The sequence below is a fragment of the Leucopleurus acutus genome (genome assembly GCF_964270905.1).
Source record: "Leucopleurus acutus genome assembly, chromosome: 2".
Classification (NCBI taxonomy): domain Eukaryota; kingdom Metazoa; phylum Chordata; class Mammalia; order Artiodactyla; family Delphinidae; genus Leucopleurus; species Leucopleurus acutus.
The window spans coordinates 167,378,884-167,404,916 of record NC_139143.1 but is presented as its reverse complement, the minus strand read 5'-3'; the positions used below and the strand labels follow the sequence as shown (position 1 = coordinate 167,404,916).

Below are 26,033 nucleotides of genomic sequence, written 5' to 3'. Positions count from 1 at the left end.
GAGTACTCAATTTCCTGGACCATGGACTAGACAACAGCGTTGTATCAGTACTCAGTTTCCTGGACCGTGGGCTAGACAACAGCATTGTATCAGTACTCAGTTTCCTGGACCGTGGAGTAGACAACAGCGTTGTATCAATACTCAATTTCCTGGTTTTGATGATTGTATTATTGTTCTTTAAGAGACTGTTTTTGTTCTTCGGAAATATACTCTGAAATATTTAGTGGAAAGGGGGCAAGATGTCACTATATGAGTGATGTGTGTGTGTGTGTGTGTAGATATATGTACAGAGAGATCGATATAGAAAGAGATAGAAAAACAGAGTGAATGAGGCAAAGTGTAAACAACTGGCGAACCTGGCTAAAGGATATTTGGGAGTTTCTTTACTATTGTTGTAACTTTTTTATAAATTTGAAATTATTTCAAAATTAAAATTTACCCCCCACACCAAACCAATAAAACCTAAACAGGTTGAGCTGGACTCAGTGGTACGTGGCGTAAAGAAAAGCCAATGACACTGAGCCACCTATTATGGGGGAATAGAAAAAGAGAGAGAGAGAGAAAGACAGGGGGTGGAATATATCAATTCAGCAAGAAGAATTGGGGGAAGGTGATAAGGAGGCTGTGGACTGGTGGAAGCTCAGACTCCTGAAGGATAATCAGGGAAGGATAGAGCAAGCTGCTGGATATGTGGTCCTGGTGCTGGAGGGACCTATCAGGGTGGAAGAAGTAACCTTTTGCAAGTCCTGGGAAGATGGAAAAAATTACACGGAGAAGAGAGAACGGGACGAACCCTAAGGAGACCAAGATTTAAGAGCTGGCAGAGGAAGAGAGGTCAGCAAAATAAATAGGAAAGGAGTGATCAGAGAGGTAAAGGGAGAGTTAAATGGCAGAGGTGTCACAGAAGTCAAGGGAGGTGAGAATGCCAAGCAGGAGAAAGTGGTCACTGGGGACAAATGTCATGAAAAGTCAAACAGGATAAGGACAGACTTTTACAGCAGATTCCAACAAGCAGTTACCGATACACTCACGAGCATACCTATGAAAACTCAGGAAAGGACAAAAATTCATTAAGACATCAAAAACCAGGATTGGAAATCAAGCCATGATTGGAATCAAGACTTCCTACTTATTAGAAAGTGATGGAGGTGGACTTCCCTGGTGGAGCAGTGGTTAAGAATCTGCCTGCCAATGCAGCGGACAGGGTTTCGATCCCTGGTCTGGGAAGATCCCACGTGCTGCGGAGCAACTAAGCCTGTGGGCCACAACTACTGAGTCTGTGCTCTAGAGCCCACGAGCCACAACTACTGAAGCCTGCACGCCTAGAGCCCGTGCTCCGCAATAAGAAAAGCCACCGCAATGAGAAGCCCGCACACTGCAACGAAGAGTAGCCACGGCTTGCTGCAACTAGAGAAAGCCCACACGCAGCAACAAAGACCCAACGCAGCCAACAATAAGTAAATAAAATAAATAAATTTATTTTAAAAAAAAAGAAAGTGGGCTTCCCTGGTGGCACAGTGGTTGGGAGTCCGCCTGCCGATGCAGGGGATGCGGGTTCGAGCCCTGGTCTGGGAGGATCCCACATGCCGTGGAGCAACTGAGCCCATGTGCCACAACTACGGAGCCTGCATTCTGGAGCCCGTGAGCCACAACTACTGAAGCCCACGTGCCTACAGCCCATGCTCCGCAGCAGGAGGGGCCGCCGCAGTGAGAGGCTCACGCACTGCAACCAAGAGTGGCCCCCGCTAGCCGCAACTAGAGAAAGCCCGTGCACAGCAATGAAGACCCAGTGCAGCCAAAAAAATACATACATAAAATAAATAAGTTCAAAAAATAAATAAATAAAAATAAATTAAAAAAAAAAAAAGAAAGTGACGGAGATGGATTAAGAAGTGGGATTCGCAAGCCACAAGTGATATTTGATAGGAAAAGGTAAACTGTAAATATCCTTCCCTCGGGCTTCCCTGGTGGCGCAGTGGTTGAGAGTCTGCCTGCCGATGCAGGGGACACGGGTTCATGCCCCGGTCCGGGAAGATCCCACATGCCCCGGAGCGGCTGGGCCCGTGAGCCATGGCCGCTGAGCCTGCGCGTCCGGAGCCTGTGCTCCGCAACGGGAGAGGCCACCCAGTGAGAGGCCCGCGTACTGCAAAAAAAAAAAAAAAAAAATCCTTCCCTCTCTGTCCCTGGGTCAGACACTTAAGGTATGTCGCAACAAGAAAAAAGGGGCAGCTGTGTTTCTAAGGCATGAATGCTGCTTTTGGGGGAGCCGGAGTGCTTCTCCCCTCCTCCAAATCAGTCCTTTAAAACAAATCCATACAAAAACTGCAAGGCCTAGAAAATGACCAAGTAGGAAGTGGAGGGAGGGACCTGGGAGTGCATTGTATCTTGAATTGGGGGATTCTGGTTAATACTTTTTTTCTTTCTCTTTTTCTTTATGTGCTAATTTTAGTCATGTATTATAATAAGAAAAGAGAGATATTAAAAATAATTATACGTAAGTTTGGTAAAACGCCTTTGTGAAAATGCCTGGGCAAAAAAAGATTGCAGGAACATACATCAAAATATTAGTTATCAAAGGAGATTTTTCCCCTCTTCCTTCGACTTTTATGTAGATTCAAATGTTTCTATCATAAGCATGAGTTGCTTTTATAATGGAATGAAATAAGCATAAATTTTTTTTTTTTTTTTGCGGTACGCGGGCCTCTCACTGCTGTGGCCTCTTCCGTTGCGGAGCACAGGCTCCGGACACGCAGGCTCAGCGGCCATGGCTCACAGGCCCAGCCGCTCCGCGGCATGTGGGATCCTCCCAGACCGGGGCACGAACCTGCACCCCCTGCATCGGCAGGCGGACTCCCAACCACTGCGCCACCCGGGAAGCCCAAGCATAAATTTTTAAAAGGAGAAGGAAGTTTAAAAGTGTCTATGAATTTGGAGATTGGTGAAAGAATTGTTAGTCAAGGGATAGGATGGGGGAAGCAGAAGTGTAGTTCCTATGAATAATCGCTGACATTTCTAGAGCACTTTCTGTTTTGCAAAGTGTTTTTACAAACATTATCTCATTTTGTAGACTGTGCTGGCTGGCTGCGCCCCGAGTCAACTCCATCACTGCCGCACATGGGAGACCTCCCTTGGGGTCTGCAGTGGGTGCTGCAGTGGGTCTGGCCCAGCTCACGTATTGATAACTATAACCACTAAAGTGGCAGAAGTGCCTGGTACTCAGCTCATCCTCACACAAGTCCTATGAAGTGGGACATATTATTAAGTCATCTTCACATTATGGATGAGGAAAGCGTGGCACAGAGAGGTTAGGGAACTCGCCCAATGTCACACAGAACAAGGATTTGGGCTCAGAGAGTGTGGCTCCATAGCTCCTCTGCACTCCGTGGATGCTCTAAGCCTCAGTAAGGCCTGCATCCCAGCACCTTCCCAACCTCCCCATCCTCCCAGACCCTCCCAGCCCTGCTTTATTCCCGGGTTGTGCAGTGGTAGCCCTGAGGCTCTATTTCGTCCCCACCTGCACCATGCAGGGCACCAGGAACACTGGGGTTGCACACGTGCCTCAGTTCTCAGATCCCAAGAGCTCTCTGGAGTTCCCTTCTCGGGGGCCCTTCGCTTTCTAAGCTTTGTTTTTGCTGTCCCTCTCTGTCTCCTCTCCCTCCCCTCCTTCCCGGGGTGGTGGGTGCAGCAGGGATTATCACACATTCTCTTTTTTATTTTTATTTTTTTCCACACATTCTCTTAAATCTTTGGTCTTAGGTCTGGACCTAGGGTTTTGACACAAAAGTCCAGAACTTAAGTCCTTGTTATCCCTGTTATCATGTCATCCCCTCCCGGAGGCACTAACCACAGGAGTGCCCTAGCTAACTGAATTATTAAGCGCGACAAATATTTATCTAGTGCCAGCTATGTGTCAGGCACTGTTTTAGGCACCAGGCATACAACTGTGGATCAAAATCTGATGGAGGAAGGACAGAGGGCACAAGGGCATTTTGGTGGGGGAAAAACCTTCAGTTAATGCTTCATAATGCTATCCCAGGACCTCCGTGGTGGTGCAGTGGTTAAGAATCTGCCTGCCAGTGCAGGGGACACGGGTTCGAGCCCTGGTCCGGGAAGATCCCACACGCCGCGGAGCAGCTAAGCCCGTGCGCCACTGCTACGGAGCCTGCACTCTAGAGCCAGCGAGCCACAACTACTGAGCCCGCGTGCCACAACTACTGAAGCCCACATGCCTAAAGCCCGTGCTCTGCAACAAGAGAAGCCACCCAATGAGAAGCCTGCGAACTGCAAGGAAGAGTAGCCCCCGCTCGCCACAACTAGAGAAAGCCCGCGTGCAGCAACAAAGACCTAAGGCAGCCAAAAATAAAAATAAATAAATTAAAAAAAAAAAAAAAGAATGCTATCCCACCCTGCTTCTAAGCACCCCATGCCACTGTGTGTGGTGGGAAGAGATAGGCAGAGCTAATGGAGTAAGACCAGGCCCCACCATTCACTTGCTGTGTGGCCTTGGCCACTGACTTCATCTCTCTGAGCCTCAGCAACTTTGTTCGTAAAATGGGGATCACCAAAGCTGCCTCGTGGGATTATGGTGAGGATTAAAAGGGGTGGGGGGTGGGTCAATGGCCTGAGTGTGGAGCCTGGCTCGGAGGAGGCACTCAGTAGGGAACAGCTACCAATGTTGTGTTTTCCTTATCTCTGGGATTTCCCCCTGTGGCTGCAAACCTCATTTAATCGGCCTTCGGATTCCTGTCCTTCTACAAGGCTGACGGGCTTGGCAAGAGACTCTAGCCCTCAGCTCTGCAGGAGCAGAGATTGGATTTTGTCAGGTCCTGGGGGTCATACTCTTGGGACCCCGATGGATAAACCAGGTGTTGGGCTTCCCTGGTGGCGCAGCAGTTAAGAATCCGCCTGCCAGTGCAGGGGATACAGGTTTGAGCCCTCGTCCGGGAAGATCCCACATGCCGCAGAGCAGCTAAACCCCTGCGCCACAACTACTGAGCCCACGTGCCACAACTACTGAGCCCGCACACCTAGAGCCCGTGCTCTGCAACAAGAGAAGCCACTGCAATGAGAAGCCCGTGCACTGCAACGAAGAGTAGCCCCTGCTCACCGCAACTAGAGAAAGCCCGCGTGCAGCAACAAAGACCCAACACAGCCCCAAATAAATATATAAATAAATAAAATAACCAGGTGTCAAGTGCCTCCTCCTTTGTGGTGACCTGCATACCCTGTCCACCAACAGGCCTGAGGAGACAAGCTCATGTGGAGTGTTAACTGTGGGGCTGGGTCTTGCCTGTGTCACTTCAATCCGCTCAGCCTCCCTGTGGACAGACAGATGGCCGCAGGTTTACAAGCAGAAAACAAACACTGAGGCTCTGAGAGGGATCACACTCCTCAAAGGCCTTGGAATCAGTTTTTAAAGTGTTGTTCAGAGTCCAGCACCAGAGCAAAGGGAGGAGGACTGATCCACGGCTCACCTGAGGCACGTATGAGTGAGGGTTCTTTTGGTTACAAGGACATAGGCCTGCTGTAATGGGTGAAATGGTAGCATGCCCAAAAGATAGGTCCCTGTCTGAATCCCCAGAACCTGTGAATGCCATCATTTGGAAAAAGGGTCATTGCAGATGTAATAAATTTAAGAATTTGAGATAAGATCATTCTGGAGTACCTGGAAGGGCCCTATATCCAATGACGAGTGTCCCTATGAGAGACAAAAGGGAAAGATGGTCATGTGAAGACAAAGACAAAGACTGGACACCTGTACCCACAAGCCAAGGGATGCCTGGAGCCATCGGAAGGTGGAAGAGGCCAGGAAGAGTTCTTCCCTAGAACCTGAGGAGGGGGTGTGGCCCTGCCCACATCTTGATTTGAGACTTCTGACCTCCAGAACAGTGAGAGGATAAATTCCTGTTTAAGCCACCAAGTTGGTGATCATTTTTTACAACAGCTCTGCAAAACGGATACACCTGCCCAAGGGGAATTTGGCTCATTGTAGCCAAACCAAGGGAGGGGCTTGCAGTTAGGCCACACTTTGGGATGGCTTGGTGGAGGCATGAGGGCGCTGCCAGCACCTTCTTCTCTGCACTCTGCCCCTCTCAGCATGGGATTTCTATTCTCTCAGATGGCTTCTTCTGGGGCCACGGCTTTAGGTGCCCAAGGATAGCCCGGGAGAAGGCTTCTGATTGGCCTGGTTCGGGTTGTGTGACCCTCCTGTCCCCACTGGAACCACCTGGTTGGAATAAGAGGCACAGCAATTCCCCCAAAGAAGGAAGCTGTTGTCGCCTGTAGAAGGTAAAGGCCTAGCAGGAAGCATGAACTGATGTCCACGCACAGGTATTTCATCCAGGCCATTGAGAAGCCTGGAAGCTGCTTCTCCCCTGGTGGGTCAAGTGTCCAGATAGGACTGGGTACCCAGCTCAGCGGGCTGGGGTCTGAAATCAAGCCTGTAAGGTCTCCCCACCCTGCCCCGCCTCTAGTATTTCTGCATTCCTGGGGATTTATACCACTGCTTTGGTTTAATGACATTCCTCCCCTTTCAGTCTTCTACAGGCCATGTGCAGGGATTTTTGTTTTTATTGAATGACCATGATTTTGCCTGCCTAGTGCCCCCTACTTCTCCCCAGGGCAACGTGCCCCTTCTCTTGCTGGCTCTCTAACATTCCCCTGGGATGCTATAGATGCCGCCTTACTGGCTGCAGTTGATTGGTCCAAAGGTGGCCACCTGACTCAAGCAGGGCCAATGACAGCAGACTCCCTTAGGAGGATGAAGCTCTGATCTGCAGGTTGGGGTAGCTGCTGGTGCCCTTGCACTCTGGAGAAAGATTAACGCTTAGTTGAGGGAAGCAGAAAGGAGGGAGGCCTGAGGTATTCTAGCCCCTGGTTTGATTGTTCCTGGGACCTCTGCTTCTTGTACAGCTTGGCTGTTCAAACTTGCCTTGGATTCTGTGAGCCAGTAACCCCCTTTTCCTGCTTATTTGCTAGCCTGAGGTGGAGTTCTCTTTCTTGCCAGCCTAAGTGTGCGAAAATAAGTGCTCCATATTATATATGAACAGAATAAAGCCTAGAACAATAGACTCACATCAGGTCACGTGTTGACTCTGTCTCATTTTACCTATGGAACAACTGAAGCCCAGAGAGGGAAGTTAGCTACCCACAGCAACAAAGCATGTGAGCAGTGGAGCCAGGATCTCAAATACAAGCCCCCAGTTGTCTGCCACTCTGAGTCTCTTCTTTAAGGATTTTTCCATGACTCTGGCACCCTGATTTGTGTGTGGCTTAGAGTGGTTGGCCTATTCCTTTCTTTGCCTCAATTTCCCCATCCCATCCCTGTGGGCACACAATTCCTGGCAGAAGAGAAGGGAATCAGATGTTATCCACGTGGGCTGCTTTGTGTTCTCAGGGCCTGCAAAAGACTATTATTATTTAATTTACTACAAATGTTAATTATAAGGGAAGGTAATTGTCTGCCCTTTCATTATGACACTTCTGCCCTTTCCCCCTGGCATCCCCTGGGTCAGTCATAAAAAAGAGCTGTGTCCAGATCTGCTGTGACAGCCCACCTCTGGAGGTTTGTGGAGACCAGCTAGGAGGAAGGGCTGAAAGTAGTAGCTGCTGTCACTTTCTGAAGGTGATCTGTGAATGATAAGGCCCTTCCATATCCATGAACTCCTTAGGTCCTGCAGGGATGGGGGCATTAACACTCCCTGAGCCCCTGCCAGGTCCTGGACACTGTGCTGCATGCCCTACCTTCTCCATGTGAGATCATGCCTATAAAAAAACCCAGCAAGATGCCTCACTTATAGTAATGCTCAGTAAATGGTGGTGTATACAATTTCCAATCCTGACACACAGCCCTGTGAAATAAGGATTAGTATCCTCCTTTGATAAAGGAGCAGGCTGAGATGCCCTCAGGTCCTAAAGCTCCTGGGAGCCAGTATTTGAACCTTGTGTGTCTGATCTCAAAGCACTCATGCTTTTCACTTACAACTTGCCCCAGGCACTGTTGACCCATTTCACAGTTGAAGAAATTGAGGCCCAGAGCTGCCATGTGGCTTACCCAAGCTCACTGAGGTTAGTAACAGAGTCAGGACGAGGATCCACATGTCCTGCCCTGCCTGGTTGGGGCTCTGACTTGCTTCTGGCTCTGCTCTCCCCGCCCCCACCACCCCTACTTTTCCTTCTGCCACTTCCCTCTATCCCACAACCCCCAGCTCACTACTGATGGTAGAGACACATAGACGACTAAGTCACAGCCTTGACCTCCGGCTAAGCAAGCACTAAACTCAATTGCGGACCTGGAAACTCCTGAATAAGGCTGGCCCTGCCTATGACAGTCGTTACTAATGAGTCACAACACTCTTCCTGTTTAGGGGCCAGATTCCTGATCCTTTGAGATTTAAAGAAAAATCGACTGGAATTTCCTACCTCACATTTGGTGGAAATCCAATGATGTCCCCAAGGTTTCTTTGCATTCCAGTGACTTACAGAGTCCTGGTCATTTCCAGCTCCGACTTCCTCCTCCCAGTGCACCTTCAAGCTCTCTTCTCTGCCTGTCTTTCCTCTCTGCTCTGTGCCAGTCCAGGTAACCCAGAGCCAACCTACCATTCAGTATGCATCTCATCTTACTAAAGGCTTAAAGAAAGAGAATGGGGGTTGTATCATAGAGATGCAAAGAGCAGAAAGTTGAACAATAGCTATCACTGCTTTTACAAGAAAGCCCATGTGCAGCAACAAAGACCCAACGTGCGGCCAAAAATAAATTAATTAAATAAAAAACAAACAAAAAAACTTGCCTAAAACCACCAGCCTATCAGATACAAAGTTGAGGTTCAAACCTAGCTCTGTTGAACTCTTAAACCTAATCTGTTAACTCTAAACTCTACAGCCATCTTGAGAGAAATAAAATAGGCAAAGGTAAACAGAGTGAATGGGCAGAGAACTCACATGCTCATTCATTCATTCATTCACTCAGCTAACACCACATAGCACCCACCAGGCCCTGCAGCAAACAGAGCTCTGGACCAGGAGTTGGAGGACCTCAGCTGAAAACCTGGCTCCAAACTTAGCCAACCATTTTCCTTCTTTGGGCTTCAGTTTTCCCACCTGTGAAGTGGGGTATAACATCCCTGCCATCCGTCCTCCCAGGAATCCTGTCGGGGTGCAATTAGAAAGTACATGTGTTGATGCTCGAGGTTGTTTTTACTTCTGATAGGAGGTACACCCCAGTCTGTGGGATGAAGAGGCAGCTAGCTTCAGCTGAGGGCAAGGAGAGAAGATGGAAATCTCTTGGCATCAAGATCCCACTGTGAACAGGCTGGGGATACAAGGCTGTGAAGCCAGCCTTGTGCTTGCCATGATGGGGCGGCGGCACCTGGGAACTGCCTGGACACCTCTTGTTTCTTCACTCCCCACATCTATTTGTCACCAGGTTCTGGTGACACGGAGTCCTTAATACGTCACACATTTGTCCAGTTCTTTCCACTTCTGCTAGTGCCACCCTGGTCCAATCCATCACCATTGTTCACTTGGCAGACTTTGAAAATCTTCCTCCTGTCCTCCCTGCTTTCCTACTTTGCCCCATTCCAGTCCATTCTCTCCCCAGAAGTCACAGGGACCTTTTGAAAAGGAATCTGACCACTTCTCTGCTTAATGCCTGCCTCTCCATGACTCCCTCTTGCTCTTAAGCTAAAATCCTAAATCCCTGCCAGAGCCTGCCTGGGACTTCTGGCCCTCAGCGTCACTTTGCAACCCCCTCATTCCATTTGAGCTCCACTGTCGTTTTGGCCTTGCAATACAGCAAGCTCCTCTTTGCCTCAGAACCTCACGTACTGTTCTCTCTGCCAGAAATGCTCTTCTCTTATCTCTTCTCTGGTCTTGGCTTACGTGGCCCTTCCTCTGGGAAGTTCTCCTTGATTTTCTCTTACCTGCTCCCCAGACACCTCCAACCTCCCCTTTGAAGCTCGTATGAGATGAATTACTTATCCGCTTGGTAATATGTTAAATTCTGTCTCCTGGAACAGACGGTGGGAGAGCTCACTAAGGTCCACTTCTCTTTGCCTTCCAGAGGAACACTGCTTCCCAGCCTCCCTTGCAGTTGGGCAGGACCATGTGACTAGTGTTGGCCAATGGATGGAGAGCCTCTAGCCTCTCTTCTCCTGCCATGGTAACTGAGAAAGTCACATGTTCCAGTGGGTGCAGCTTCAAGATGGTAGGGACTCCTCAGCCTAGGTCTCCAAGTGACTAGAGCAGAGGACCCAGGATAAGCATGTGGCACACAGGAGAAATAAACAACTCGTGTTATGTCACTGAGGTTTTGTGATATGTCACTGGAGTTCTTTGTTACTGCAGCATAATCTGGTTTATCCTAACTAATGCTCTAACAGAGCAGGGCCTGGGTCTCCTTCACTGCCTCTCCAGAGTCTGGACCCTAGTGGTAACATAGAAGTAGGTGCTTTGTAAATACTTGTTGAATGAGTGAAAATGTAGAACATGTAAGACATGGTTTCTTCCTCAAAGCATTTACTCTAACCCAAGAGACAGATACTCATATACACAACAGTTAGAATACAATCCAGGGCTAAATTGTAAAAATTAAAGAAGAAGGAGGGCAGTTAACTGCATTAACAGCAGTTAATGGGTTGGAGTGGTCATGGAGGGCTTCCTGGAGGAGAATAAGGAGGATTTGAAGAACTGGAGAGGGTAACAGTGGGTGGCTGTTCACCCGATCATTTGTCCATCCATTCAGCAAACATTTATTCTAATGCAACATGATAAGTACTTTGCCAGCAGTGTGGCCAGAGGACTGTGGTGCTCTTGGAAACCAGAGGGAAGTTCCTCTCCCCACACAGAGGACCTTGAATAGCCTCACAGAGGAGGTGATGTTTGAGCTGAACTTTGATAAGTAGGTGTTCACTAGAGAGATAAAAGACGGGTGGAAAAGAACTGAGGATCCCAGGCAGAGGGAACAGCATGAGCAGAGGCCTGGAGGCACGAAGGTGCACAGCGTGTTCAGGGAAGGGGCAATGTCCAGCGTGCTTGGATTTGGGGTAGAGGGGTCTGGATGGCAGTGGCAAAGAGATGAGTTCAATTTCTTCACCTCTGGCTTCTTGCATCTCAGCCCACACCAATTCCATTCAGACCACATTAAAAGCCTCTTAGATGCTCCCAAAAGACTTTTTAGAGAACAGTTAAGTTAAGACCTGAAGGATGAATTAAAAGTGACCAGGAAAGGTGGGATGAAAGGACAAGGAAGGGTATTCCAGGCAGAGGGAACAGCATGTGCCTTGGAAGGTAAAGAGCCAGGCCTGAGACAGCAGCTCACTTAGTCTGACAGAAGCATAGCTTTCCAGGTGCTTAGACAGGTGGCTGGTGAGGCAGGGACAGATCATGTTACCCTCCCCCATAAATCCCTTATAAAGATTCCAGCTCAGCAGCAGTCAAAGCCTTCAGGATTCTGTCTCCCATCTCCCTCTCCACCCTAAACTCCAGTGCCTTTGCATGTGCTATTCTAAGTACTTAGAATTGCAATGATGATGATAATAATAACATAATAACACTCGTCGGGCCATTAAAATGTGTTAGGTGCTATGTCAAGCTCTATTTCATTGAACAACAATGATATCAACAATCACATGGGTTGGTGAATTTTTTAAGTATTTTTTTTCCTATTAGACTTTATTATTATTATTATTATTTTTGCGGTACGCGGGCCTCTCACCGTTGTGGCCTCTCCCGTTGTGGAGCGCAGGCTCCGGACGCGCAGGCTCAGAGGCCATGGCTCACGGGCCTAGCCACTCTGCGGCATGTGGGATCTTCCCAGACCGGGGCACTAACCCGTGTCCCCTGCATCGGCAGGCGGACTCTCAACAACTGCGCCACCAGGGAAGCCCCCATTTATTAATTTATCATTTCACTGAACTTCTCAACAATGGGTTGCTATTTACCACCCCCATTTTCCTGGAAACTGGAAACCCCTCCCTTCTTCCCAACCCGGCTCACCCCAGAACTAATTTCTGAAGAGCTTCTCCACCTCCCTGAGGGGAAATAAAAATGGCCTCCTCTGTGTCATCTACATCCTCTTCCCCCTTATAATTCCACCTAATTCCCACTACACATATGTATTGTGCTCTGCTCGGTGCCAGGCACTGTGCTTAGGGCTCGAACGCAAATGGTGCGCGTGGGCGCTGTCCTCCAGTTGCTCAGCCTTGACATCCTGCGCTAGACTGGAATCTCCAGGAGGGCAGGGATTTTGTCCAACTTGCTCATGGCTGTGTTTCCAGCCAACCAGCACAGCGTCTGATAGGAGGTCCTTAAATCACTATTTAACGAATTGGGAAATGCTTCCCAGAGGAAGGCAAACACTGGCAGGTGATTGCTTATGTGTGTGTCCTTCCCCGGGGGACTGGGTGCTTCCTGAGGGCAGGGCCAGCCTTGATTCGTCGTGGCCTAGAGGCCAGCTGGCAGTGAGTGAGTGTCACAGGAGGTCTGAGCCCGGTGAAAGGACCCAGGGACTGGCCGCCTCCTCAGGTAGAAGTGAAGTTTGGAAGCTGACACAGCCCGGGAGGCCGAATCCGGAGGACTTGGTGACTGATTGGCTGGGGAGGGTGAAGCGGGAGGAGGAGTCACACACAGATGGCTCTGAGGTCTGGAGCTGGGGGACAGCCGGTGCCACCTCTGAGAGACTCGGCGAGGACAGCCACTGACAACCTCCGGCGGCCCCACCCTTTGGGGGCTCGGGCCTAGGGCCAGGGAGCGCCGGAGCTTACTGAGGGAGGGGGTGGCCTGGCCTGTACGAACTTCTCCCCCTCCCCCCAGCCCCGTGTCCTCGACTTAAAAACAAAAATCTCAGCCTGGATTTTGAGCACGATCGTTGGTTATCAGGTGTGGGAGCCCATCCTGGGGGTCCCCTCCTGCCTGCCGTCTGCGAGGGAGACCCCCAGGCACGGCCTGGCCCCGCGCGGGCTCGGCCTGGTCGGGGCCGCGGCCCGCCAGGCCCAGGTCCCCAGTCCGCCGTCGCCGGGGAGGGGGCCTGGGCGGGACAATGGCCGCGGCAGCCGGGGCCCCGGGAGCCCCCGTGCTGGGGAAGGGGCTGGCCTAGGGCCGGGCGCCGGTGCCCTCCCCGCGCGGCTCGGGCGGGCGGAGGGGGGCGAGGAGTTCCTTTGTGGCTCTGCCTCCGGCGCGGCGCGGGCGGGGGGCGCCGCGCAACTTTGAGAGGCGGCAGCGGCGGCGGCGGCGGCGAGCGCGAGACGAGGCCCCGGGGCCCAAGCGGGGCCCCCAGCGCGCGGCCCGCCCCCGCCCCCCGCCCGGCCCCCTCCTCTCCCGCGCAGTCGCCCGCGCCCGGCGCTGCCCACTCGCCGGAGCCCCCGGGGCCGGACGGGCTGCGCAGCCGGAGAGGCGGGGGCCCGACGCGGCCCCCCCCGGAGCCGGGCGCCTGGCGCGGGGGCTCGCCGAGCGCACGGGGGGCCGCGCGGCGCTGCAGACCCAGCCTCCCGCCGCCGCCGCCGCCGCCGCCTCGGCGCTTGCAGAACCCAGAAGTGAACAGCAGGCGACCCGGAAGGTTTGCGCGCGGCTCCGCACCGAGCCGGAGCCGGAGCCCGGAGCCGGAGCCCCAGCCCGGCCCTACTCGGGCCGCCGGGCGCGGGGCTGCGGCCGCGTCCCGGAGCCGCCGCCAGCACAGCCAGGTCCGTGCGGGCCCGGAGCGCGGGGAGCGGGCCCGGCGGCGGCGGGCGCCCGCCCGCGGGAAAGTTGCGCCGAGTTGCGGGCGGGGGGCCGGCCGCGCGGGCCGGGGCGCTCAGAGGGCCCGGGGCCGCCTGCACCTCGGGCCCGGCCCGGAGCGGCGGCGGTAGCGGCGCGCGGGGTAGGAAGTGTCTCCGGCGGTGTGTCTGGTCTGCTCTCCGAGTGTGCGTGTGCGTGTGTGTGTGTGTGCGCGCGCGTGTGTGTGTTTTCTTAAGCCGGGCTATTCAAACCTGCTGCAATTCTCCGGTAAACAATGATTCATGGGGCTTAATGCAAATAAACGGATTGCAAACGACGCGGTTCGCGCACTTTGCAGCCGGCCGGGTGGAGCGGCCAGTGCCGGATTTCTCCCTTTTTTTGCAGATCTGCAGAATATGGCGTCCCTGTCCTGTTTTAAAAATAAGCCAGGCTGCCATTTTTGTTTTTCTTTTGTCTGAAAATTTTAATAAAACTGTCTGAGAATGTGGGAGAGGCGGCTGGAAGCAGAGGGGGCACCCGAAGGGTTGGCTTTTTTCCTTTTCTTTGGCGAGAGCCGCGAGCCTTTCGGGGAGGTGAGACACAATGCAATTGCACTTTAAAGAGAGAGAAAAAAAAAAAAAGGAAGCCGCTGGGCGATTTTGGGGGGAGGGTTGGGAATTTAAAGTTAACTCCGAAAGTTTTCTCTCTTTTTTTAGTTTTTTTTTTTTTTTTTTTCTTTTGGAAGGCGGTGAAATGCCGCGAAAGGATCTCGGGGCTCATTTCTCCCCCCAGCCAGCTGCCTCTGCGGGATTTTTGGGAAAAAGTTAACTGCCGATTTCCCCAGAGCTGCGGGGGCGATGTGGAGGATTGGGGACGGGGGTTTCGGGGGACTAGGAAATGTCTTTTGGAAGAGGCCGCGTAAAACGGCATTGTAAGGAACTATATTCTCAGATTTGGAGGAGAGGGTTGGCAATAGGGGCTCTGAGTGGGCCCTGGGTTTCCAACTAAGACCCTCGGCATGAGGAAGTAATCCTGCTCTCCCCCACCCAGCCCTGGAGCAGTGTGGAACCCTCAGAGCTCTGAGCTGGGGGTGGGGTGGGCCTGTCTCCTTCATGGGTGGCCGGGGCCCCATTGTAGGCGGAAATCCTGCCCTGGGTGCTGCGGTAGCTCCCTGAGCCCTTGGGCAAGTGTGCTCGGCAGTTGGAGAGCCCCTTCCCCGACCTGGTGGGCCTCCTGGCCCTGGTAGGTGGCTTCTGGTGGTAAATGCCCCCAGGTGGTTGGCTCTTGGCTCGGTGCAGGCCGGCAGCCCCAGGGGGACCTGTCTGAGGGGAGGGGCCGGGAGAGGTTGTCTGGTGGTGGTGGTCTGAGCCTCTTCCCTGCGGTGTGCTCTTACCCACTCTGCCGCCCCTGCCCTGCCCTGGAGGCTCCCTGTTGGAGGCAGTTTGGACTTGGGTGAAGTTCCTGAAGTATTTCTCTGGACAGGTCAGGGCTTGCTGGCTTTGAGGCTACAGAAGTGTTCTGAAGGCCAGGCCCACGAGGTCTGGGGTGGCTGGCGCTGTCCAAGTCACCTGGGCAGCCTTGGTTGGGTGTGGTCTTTCCCTTTTGGGAGAGTTTGTCTGTCCTGGGAGGACCCTAAGCCTGTCTAACCCCTTCCCCAAGGTCTCCTGGAGGGGAGACCCCTCCAGTCACTCCTGGTCTGTGACTCCACAGGGCAGGGTGAGCTCACTTCGGGCAGAGCCAGGGGTTGAAGCCTGGGGCTTAGGGATTCAGGGCTGCAGAACTTGGCATGTTTGAGCCAGAGGGTACTAAGCCAGGCATTTTTCTGATGGAGAAACTGAAGTCTAGAGAGGGGAAGTGATTTTCCCAAAGTCACATTGCCAGTTAGATGGAGAGCTGAGACAGGGACTCAGATTTCAGGTTTTTACATCTGGGCTCTCTCCACCATTCTCTGTTGGGGGTCTGACCCCTGGAAGAGTCATTTTGGACAGAACTGGACTGGAATGGGACAGCATGTCCACCTTCACTCCTACCCCTGCCCACCGCCATCATAATCCTGCCTGAGTGAAGGGAACTTTACAGTTTGCACAGTGTAGTGCATGACTGTTACCACATCAGGTTCTCCCAGAAACTCAGGTGAAATTGTCAAGGTGGGGGATACTTAACCCCATTTTAAAATTTAGGAAACTGAGGCTTGGAGAGGTTAAGCAGTGATAGAGGAGGGCTTAAACTCAAGCTTCCGGACTCCTTGTCCAGGGAGCGTTTTCCTGGGTGGACTTTGGTACTTGTGGACAGGTGTCTTTCTCAACTTCTAGTTTTTGATCTTTCAAATTCTTCTGCTTACCCCAGTGACTGTGTAAAAAATCTAGAAGCCCACCCCTTAAAGAATGTCAGAGCTGAAAAGGCCCTGAGAGGTCATCTCGGCTCAGAGAGGGGCAGCCACGTGCTTGAAGTCACCCAGCAGTTTGGGTCCCAGCTAGGAGCGGAGCCTGTCTCCTGTCTCCTTTTGTCTGTGAGACACTCAGAGGGGGAGTGAAGCACTCTACCTCCCACCAGATTCCACTGCTTGCTGGTGGTTATGGTGATGGGGCCATGGGCACTATAATGGCCAGCACCTGGCCGAGGCATGGCTTTGTCCCGGGGGCTAAGGAATAGGCTGTTTGTGGTCTGGGGGATGGGGGCAAGATGGCCGCTGGTGAGGTGTGGACTGGGTCTGAAGCTAGCCTGGCCCCAGCCCTTCCCTGGGCAGACACTTCCCTGCCTCTGTAAAGTGAGAGTCCTTCCTTCCTTCCTTCCTTCCTTCATCCATTAGTTCATTCATTAGTTTGCTAGATTATGCTTTTATTCTTTCATTGTACATTCATTAGTTTATTGGTTAGTCATTTCAGTAGTCATCCATCTGCCCTCCCATCCATCCATCCATCCATACGTTCATCTGTCCAGCCAGCCAGTCCCTAGCTTACCTGCCCAGGTTGGACAGCCATGTGAAATACAAGGACAGTCCTTCAGGGCTCCAAAGCTAACAGGGTGCAGAAAGCACTAGCTAGGGCAGTATCCATGGGTGCCTACATGAGTCCTCAGGGAAGGTCTCTTGGAGAAGCAGGGGCTTGAAAATACCACTACCATGATGGTGAATCTGGGTCCTGGGACCAAGATCCATTTGTCTTTACGGTTTGTACAGTGTGGTGTATGGCTCGTGTGACTTTGGGCACATTCTTCCCCTCTCTGAGCCTCGATTTCTTGATCTTTAAAATGCGGTAATCTCTATGACTCTCTCATGGCTTGTTGGGAACGAACACAAGAGTGTCTGTGATGTCTCCCCGCCGTGGCCAGGCATGTAGCAGGAGCTCAGTGTACACCAACTGAATTAGAAGGATTGTTGATTACCACCTCAGGCCCTACCTTGATTTTGAAAACCATCGTGCTGGTTTCAGAATGAGCCCAATGATCATGATCTGGGGACCCTGAAAGCCGTGTTTAGCCTTGTCATTCCCCTGCTGAAACTCTTTTAATATTTCCTAGGCATTTTGAAGAACAAGAATCCAAAGTCCTTTAGGGGCCTACAAGGCCCTTTATGGTCTGGGCCTGCCCACCCCTCCACCTCAGCTTCCCCTCTACCCCCCAGTCTCACCACTTCCAGCCACACCAGCTTCTTTCTGCACCTCGAATTTACAAAGCCTGTTGGCAGGGCCTTTGCACATCCACCCCCGACCTGGAATGCTTGCACGGCTGGCGCCTTTTTGTTTTACAGGTTTCGGCTCAGCTGGGGCTTCCCTGGCCACCTGCTCTGTGATAGCTTCCCACTGTCACTCTCGGTCACATCAGCCCTTGCAGCTCTCATCAGTATCCGAAACTTCCTCGTGTATTTGTTTATTTGCACTAAGCCTTGCCTGTCCGCACAGCTGTCACATGCTTAAACCCCACGCAGGCAAGTGGGCAGGTGGGTCCAGGACGGGGTGGCTGTGGCTTTGGTGGACGTGAGGAGATGCCGCCCCGGCTGCGGGGCAGCCCCTGGGAGATGAAGTGACACCAGGCTCTGCCCTCTCCTCCCCTGGGAGGCTCCGGGCTGTTGTCAGGAGATAATGAGATGATTAAATCATGGGATCTGAGAATCCTAGTCTCTTTCAATCTCAGAACCTTAGCATCTAAGAAGATTTCTGCCTCAGAACCTTTGACACTGGAGTCTGTGCTTGATCCAATCTGGGACTTAGACCCTTTACAAAGAGCTCTCACTGCCTGACTTATTTAGTGGCCCAGAGTGCTTACGCTGCGCCAGGCCGTGTTCCAAGAGGCTTTATAACTGTTGACATATTTAATCCTCATTGTTATTACCCCCATTTTACAGCCAAGGAAATGGAGGCACAGATTAGGGAACTTGCCCAAGTTTACAGAGCTCAACAGGCACATCGTGCGATTTGAACTCAGCACCCTGGGACTCTGCCTTAGAATCCCACAGCTGGTGAGGGGAAGCCCAGCCTCACCTGATCCCTGCACAGAGCGGGAACTCCCTTCCCACATCCTTGACAAGAGGGCCTCTGATCTCCGCTAGAGTGGCAGGGAGTTCCCTCCTCACTAGGCCCCCTAGCCTCCCTTTGTCAGACAGTTGTCATTGCTGGAAAGGTCTTCTTTACACAGTGTGAAGTGCTGCACCTCCCCCTGTGAATAACACTTGGGAAGTGATGTTAGTGTTACGGTTTCCCAGTGCTTTGGACCTTATAGTTTGATGACTTCAGTAGCTTCTCTCTCCCCACTGGGTTGTGAGCTCCCTGAGGGCAGGCCTCCTTGGTGCTCGGTGGTGAATGTGTGACCGGGCACTGAGCGTACATGCATCCCGAGCTCCTCCTGTCTCTGTAGCACCGTGCTAGGCCCTTGTCCAGGGTATTGGAAAGGCTTGGTGTACTGGGGGAAAGAGGACAGTTATCTTTCCATGTAGCCGCATGTATACCCAATTCGTGGGGAACTATTTGAGATCTAAAGTCACACACTAATTGAGGAGAGGTGGACCTCACAGATTATCCAGCCTAACCTCATTCTGTCCATTGGGGAAACTACAGCGGGAAAGGAGAGGAGTAGGCCTTGTCCACACATCCCGACGCTTTGCCTGGTGGGCTTTCCTCTCCTCAGGTGCCAACAGGCTGCCGCAATATGTGCCTTGGGGTTCAAAGGCAACGACAGCCCTGGTTGGGGAGCTGCTCCCTCTGTTGCATCGGCCTCCTCGTCTTCACAATGCGGGTAACACTCCTCGAGGTGCAGGGCTGCAGAGGGCCCAGCGCCCCACCTGGACTTGGGTGGGATTGAGAGGTGGGTGGAGTGGAAGTGGGTTGGGGGCTGTGGTTTGGCTTCGTGGAACCAGGGCTGGCGCCGGGCTTTGGAGGCTGGTAGGATTCGGGGACGGGGCGGAGTGGTGTGTTGAATGGATAAAGTGTGTGGGGAAGGCCAAGGGATTTGACTCTGGGGCCCAAAGCGTCCTCCCTTGTCCCTGCATCATCCGTGTGGCAGGATATCCTTGGGGGGCGGTCCCTACCATTTGGGTCCTTCTCTGAGCTTTGGACAAAGGCTTCATGTTCCTTGAGGGGACAGTTTAGCCATTTCAGGTTCCGGGGTTCAATGGAAGGACACCTGGCTGAGACGGGCACACCCCCCCACCCCAGACACACTCAAATACACACACTTGCACAATATTCATACTATCAGCCATTCCGCTTCCACCTTTGACCCTGCTTCCCCGCCCCACTTTTGCCAATTCGAGGTGCTCCCCTGCTATTTCAGAAACACCACCAGAGGTGCCCCAAACTGGGCCTATAGGAGCCAGGAGTTCAGGAGACAAGTCCATACACGTGATACACACACGTCACACAGGAGCACGTTTATGCACTCCTGCCACCCACAGCTTACACACATGTTCATATACCCGTGTGCACCTGCCAGGAAGCAACACACAGCTGCTTGCCTGCCCCTCGTGTACTTCCACACTCTTGTACACGCCATATTTATCACCTGCACACAGGCATGCTCATGCACGTGTGTGTTTTACACGGAGGTGCCTCTTACACCAGCCTCACGTTCTGGCCTTGCACACAGTGTCTCCTGCATACCTGTGCAGCTGTGTGTGCCCACACCCTGCCCGGATCTGCCTGCAGCCTGCCTGGACCTCCCACCTTCACCCGGCAGGACTTCTTGAGCATTTACCATATACCAGGGCCCATGCTCCATGCTGGGGACAACTCATACCATTCCTGCCCTGGTCGGGGAGACATTAGACAAACACAAATGATGATACGATTACAGACTCTGGTAACTGCTGGAAAGGAACCACTTTCCTATGATGAGGAAAGTGGTGCTTTTAGATTTACTGTAACCAGTGACGATAATCGTGTGTGGGGGGGAGAGGGGCTTCTGGGAGGAAGTGATAGCTGAACTGGCTTGAAGTTTTCCAGGTGAGGGCATTCCAGGCAGAGGGAACAGCTGGAGCAAAGGCCCCGAGGTGGGAAACCAAGGAACATGGAGAAGGCGGTAGCCCTGCAACCTGGGGGAGGTGGGCCTGGCCTGCCAGAGCCTGTAGTAGGTCTTCCCTGGCCTCGACCCCGACCCACATGTCCACCTCAGGCCCTCTCCATCCCTGTCTCTGACCAGCCCAACCTTCCCTTTGCTGCCTTGTCCTGCTCAGGGCCCACTCTACCTGCTGGCCTCCACCCCGGGCCTGAGACCTGTCTGCCTTGCCCCACAGGCTGCCCACCCCAGGGGTCCTGAGATACAGCGTGAGGACAGGCTCTGACCACCTGCTGGGGGTTCCCGGCCTGGGACCCCTAGGACCTGTCTAGAAAGCTCCTGGGAGCTAGGCCACAGCTGGGGTTCAGCAGCTGGCTATCTTGCTTTGCGTAATCCCAGACTTGGCTCTCCAGGGGTCTGCCAAGCAGCCCCTGTGGGGTCCGAAGGGCTCCCCGAGCTGCTGCATCCACTGCCCCCCAGCCCAGGTGATGTCTCTGGTTGGTCACATTTCCATGTGGGTCTTTGAAATGTTGGGAAAGTCTCCCGAGTGCCTCGGAGAACCTAATGACACAAAACAGCAACGACCAACACTGAATCCTTACTGTGTACCAGGCACTGTTCTAAAGACTTGTTATGTATTCACTTATCAAATCCTTACAAAGACCCTGAGGCCATACCTTTATCATCCCAGTTTGGTAACAGTCTCTGGGGCTTTGACCCAGGTTGTCTTGTTCCAGAATCTTTACTTTTAACCCGTCAGTGGCCACATCGCCCCTCAGAGGGTCCAAGAATCCAGGCTGTGATTTAGTTGAATCTCTTTGTTTTATAGAGGAAGGAACAAAGGCCCAGAGAGGAAATGGACTTGTGAAAGGTCACACAGCGAGCAGATGGCAGAGGCGTCCAACTCCTTCTGCCCTCATCAGCCGCACGACCTTGGGCAGGTTACATCTTCTCTGAGCCTCATTCCTGACCCCAAGCAAGGGAGAGATTGCCCTGGAAGCCAGCAGGGTGGGACCTTTGGGGGATGCGAGGACCGCAATGGAGAAGGGACACGGGTGGGGGCTTTTGGGCCCCCTGGATGTGTGCTTGGTAATAAGTCATTGAGCCGCTCATTTTTGTTCCAGGCATCTTTCTGAATGTGTGTTATATTTCGAACTGTTCACAGCATCCACCTCACAGGGTCGGCGTTAGGAGCCTGAGTGAGAAATACTTGTAAGGCCCCTAATAGTGCCTGATACGGAAGAAGTGCTCAGTGATCTATTATCATTGTCATTTCACCCTGGCAGGAGTTCCCTGTGGGGATGGGAGCTGGGGGACCCAAGGGGAAATGGAAGCAGAGAAAGGCATGTGTTCAAAGCCTGCAGAATGTCCTCTCAGCCCTGAGAAGGCGGTCATGGCCCGTTCCCTGGTGAGGGCACTGGGGCTCCCAGAGAGGGTCACCTCCCTGGGTGTCTCTGAGTGGCTGGTGGTAGGAGAGGGGAGGGACAAGGAGGGGAAGGGACAGCATCCCAGCGCCCACTGACCACGGTGCACACAGCCGCCCCCTCCCGCTCTGATCAGCCCCGTCACCACACTGAAAATGGCCCTTCGCAGCCCTGCAGGGCTGTGGAAAGCCAGCCTAATTGGATCCAGGACCCTCAGGAACCTAGTTCCTCACAGGAAGTTCCCAGGAACAAGTTTCCGAGGCTGGCCTGGGTCCTGGGGGTGGGGTGGGGGGCAGCAGCTGGGACTCAGGGCTCTGGCTGTGTGGAGCTGGGGCCACATGGAGGGCAGAGGGGTCATGGGAGGAAAACTGAGCACATGGGGTCTCAAAGCGCTGGGAAGGTGGGAAACCTCAGCTTCCCTCTCCTAGACCATCTCCTGCTTGTCCCTTCCAGGCCATCCTTCTGGGCCCCTGATGACCTGTCTGTTGAAAACCTTGACCATGGCCTTTCCTGGCTCAGGGACCCCTGAACATGGCCCCGCGTGGCCTTTCATCCAAGTGCCTTCTCCTGGAACTCTGGCCCCTTATGAACTGCCCCGGCAACTTTTCCCTCCTTCCCCCGTGAATTCCTGCACTGGGCCCACACCAGACCAAACACGAGTCCACATGCTTTCCTGCCTCGGGGCCTTTGCACGTGCGTTTTTTCCCACCCGGCCTGCCCTTCCCTGGCATCTCTCTCTTGACATCTCCCCTTCCTGCCATCAGTAAGTCCCACCTTCATGCAGTCTGTGTTCATCCCTCAATGGGATGAGCTCGTCTTCCCAGGAGCGCCCCCGCCTCTAGCTCAGCCACACCCCAGCAGTACCTTGTTGCCCCTCCCTGGGGCAGGGGCCGTTTTTGAGAAAGCTTTTCCGTCCTAGGAAGCTAGCAGCTTTCCATGTCTTTGCACACATGCCCCTCTGCTCTCTCTCTACCCTCTTGCTCTCCTGGCAGGCTTCCCCATCTTAAAGACCCGCATGGACAGACCCCCTCCTCCCATGGGTTCCCTCAGTGAACTTTATCAAGCAGCTAGGGTGCTAGGCTCTGGGGCTGCAGCAGTGGCCCTGTCCTTGAGGGTCATGGCTGGAGGCAGTGTTTAGAGGCGTGATACAGAGGTGGGGTAGGGGGAATGCAGGGGGCCACAGGGTCAGAGCTGAGACCTGAAGGAAGAGCTGGGTGAGCTGTGCCACTGAGTCTGGGTATAGGGTTGTAACCAAGCCCTGACCTCACTGACACCTGGGGGATTGGACAGATAAGTTATCAGGCTATTCTAGGGTAGGGGGATGCGTGCTTAGGTTAAGGGGAGCCCAGGAGGCTGTGGGAGCTCAGGGGAGAGGCTGCAAACGTAGCCAAGGATGGGGATGGCGATCAGGAAGGTTTCCTCTAGGCAGTGACACCTCAGCTGACTTCTGATGGCCGATGGGCATCTGACAAGGTTCCGACTGGATGATGGTCCCCCACGTGGAAGGGCATAGCCTGTGCAAAGAAAGGCAAGGTGGCATGAGAGCAACTTGTTTTGGGAACCTGCAGGTAGTTTAGTGAGGCTGGAGGGAGAGATGCATGTGGCCAGCAAGGCCTCCTTAGCAAAGGCCCTGGGCCACCCTGGGGAGTTTGAACTACACCCCAAAAGTTATGGCAACCCAATAGGGATTTTAAGCAGGAGAGTGAGTGAGTGGGCAGGCTTTCCTTTGTTTGGCTTTGGCTCCCCAAGTCCCCAGATAGGCAGGGGGGTCCCCCTCTGACTGCACTGCTGGCTGGGGTCTGGGGTAGGGCTCGAGGCTCACTGTGGGACTTTGAGCGAGCCCCTGACTCTCTCTGAGCCCCTGTCTCCTCCTGGGTAAACCTGCAGGGCGTGGGGCCGTAGGCAGAGGCTGGGGTGTCTTTCTTGGCCAAAGCTGGCCGAACCTTTAGTTTTATTAAAAATATTCCTTAAAAAGTCATGTAGCCACGCTTCAGAAAAGTCGGAGAATAGGGAAATGAAATAAACCAAAACCCACCCCCATTTCTGTTCCCACCCCGAGCCCGAAACACACCACTGCTAGCATTTTGGTGTTTCCTTCCTGTCTTTTCCCTCAGCGCCCGGTTTTTAGATAGATGTCATTGCTCTATCTATACAAATAATTTTAAACTCTTCCCCTCCCCCCCAACTAATGTTGTATCGTGAGTGTTTCCTAAATGACTGCAGGGTGGTTTTAATCCCTCTTTTTAATGGATGTGGTGTCAGGGTGGAAAACATGGGCTCCGGAGCCCGACTTTCTGAGTTCAAATCGTACACACACTGCTTGACTTTGGGCAAGTTACCTAATTTCTCTGTGCCTCAGTTCCGTGTTAAGGTTGATATGAATGTTAAATGAGTCATTGCAACGCCAGTAAACATTGGCTATTATCAACGACTGTAGACTGTCACTGTGTAACATGATTTACAGAGCCATCCCCCTGTTGTTTAAAATTTTGGCTGTTCCAGGTTTTTGCTACTGTAAAAAAACCCACTGAAGCAAACAGCTTTGTGCATAAAACTTTGTCTATATTTGGGGTATTTCCTAGGGACAGATGACCAAGAATAGGATCGCTAGGCCAGGAAGTCTGAAAATTTTTACAGAGCTCATGCAACGTTATTGCCAGATTGTTTTCGGAAATGTTTGTTCCAGTTTACACTCCCAGAAATAATGCATGGGAGTGCCATTTCACCATACCCTCACCAGCATTGAGTATTATCATTTTCTTATTGGGAAGAAAATGGGAAGCAGAACCATTTTCTGTGTTTATTAGCTGTTAACAACTTTTTTGGTCTGCTAGTCTCTACAGCACACAGCCTCTTCTCAGATCAATTAAGAAGATAGGGCTTAGATACAGAAAATAGGGAAGAATATAACACAGGGGACAACATAGTGCCAGAGTGGCGGGAGGGGACTCAGAGGAGGGGGAGGGGACCTTCCTCTATCTAGGCCATGACACTTTCAGTTCCTTCTACCTAGACTATTCATTCATTCAAACATTTATCAGGTACTTTTTGGCTTAAAGGTAAATGACTCAGCCTTGATTGTGCCCTGACAGACAGCATGGACGAGAAAACAGGCAGAAAATGGACTGCCAAGGGTCTGATGATGAACATGCAGGGCACAAAGGGAGCAGAGAGGAGAGGCACCCAACATAGCATAGCAGTCCTGGAAGGCTTCCAGGAGGAAGTGGCCTGTAAACTGGGGCCTGAGGAATAAGTTGTAGTTAACCAGTGAAATGGGGAGGCAGAGGGTTCCAGGGAGAGGTGAGGAAGTGAGAAGGGAAGTGGAGCAGTGGGGGAGCGCTCGGTCTGGCTGGGCAGAGTGGAAGGCAGAAATAAACACTGAGGCCAAAGAGGTCGGCAAGGGCCAGGCATGGAAGGCCTAAGGAATCCAGACCTTGTCTGGAGGGAAGGAGGGAGCCATCAAAGGTTTTCAGTAGGGGAATGTTGTGATCTGATTTGTATTTTAGAAATATCACAGTGACTGCAGTAGGAGAATGGAATGGGTCGTGTGGGTAGAGGTGAGGGACCCTGGGAGGAGGCTCTTGGAATAGCTGAGGCCAGAGCAGAAAGGGGCCCGGACCAGGGCAGGGAAGGTGTGGAGATAATCCCTGTGGAACCCTGACCGGCTTCAAAGTGCCAATGGAATTTCACCTCAGCCAGACAGCCCTTGCGGACATCTGCCATGACCCAGCAGGTCATGTGTGCCTGGAGGATGGGTGGCATGCGATGGTCAGTTGAGTGCCCACCATCCCTGACCCTGATCCCCCCTGCTCCTCCCTGCCTCCAGACCCTCCATCTGTTACCCCCGCCCCCTTGGCTACCAACGACTTCCTCTTTTTTTAAGAATAAATTTATTGTTTTCATTATAAAAGCAACAACAACATTGCAGAGTAGCTGGAAATTAGAAAAACGAAGACAAAAAACCAGATCAGCCCCCGCCGCCTCCCCTAGCGCTCCCAGCCTCCCTCTGGGCGTGGTTCCCTGCAGCTTTTTCTGACGCAGGTTTTTATTTTTGCCTCCTTGTAATCATAGTATCCGGACAGTTTTGGGTCCTGCTCTCTCCCATTTGCTTTGTTGGGAGCTAGTTCCCCTGTGGCCCTGGGGTCTGGGCAGATCTCATTTTTTAATGTCTCTGGGCTGGCCTGGGGATGGGGTAGGTGGGACAGAAGTTGCTGTCCTGCAGCGGGCAAGGTTAATCACATTCCCCCTTGGGCTGTCCATTTTCTTCTGTGTCTGTTTGTCTAGGCCTGAACCTCCCCAGGTGGCAGGGCCTGGCACCTGGTGTGCCCCTTCCTCAGTGCCCCTGCCCCTTCTGCCCCTTTGTGGAGCTTGCTAGGTTGGCCTCAGAGGCCACCGTCCTGGGAAAGGGTGATGGATAGACCTGGTTTCCAATCC

At 52.7% G+C, this 26,033-nt stretch overlaps 1 protein-coding gene across 1 annotated transcript in view; it reads left to right on the top strand.

The window, feature by feature from the left end:
- Window positions 1-13,551: 13,551 nt before the first annotated feature.
- The window catches only part of ZNF362 (zinc finger protein 362), a 36,385-nt gene continuing 23,903 nt past the window's right edge, over window positions 13,552-26,033 (top strand). Inside the window, exon 1 of the mRNA XM_082832830.1 lies at window positions 13,552-13,676. The gene's annotated coding sequence lies outside the window, so the exon portion shown is untranslated. The remainder of the gene's footprint in view (window positions 13,677-26,033) is intronic.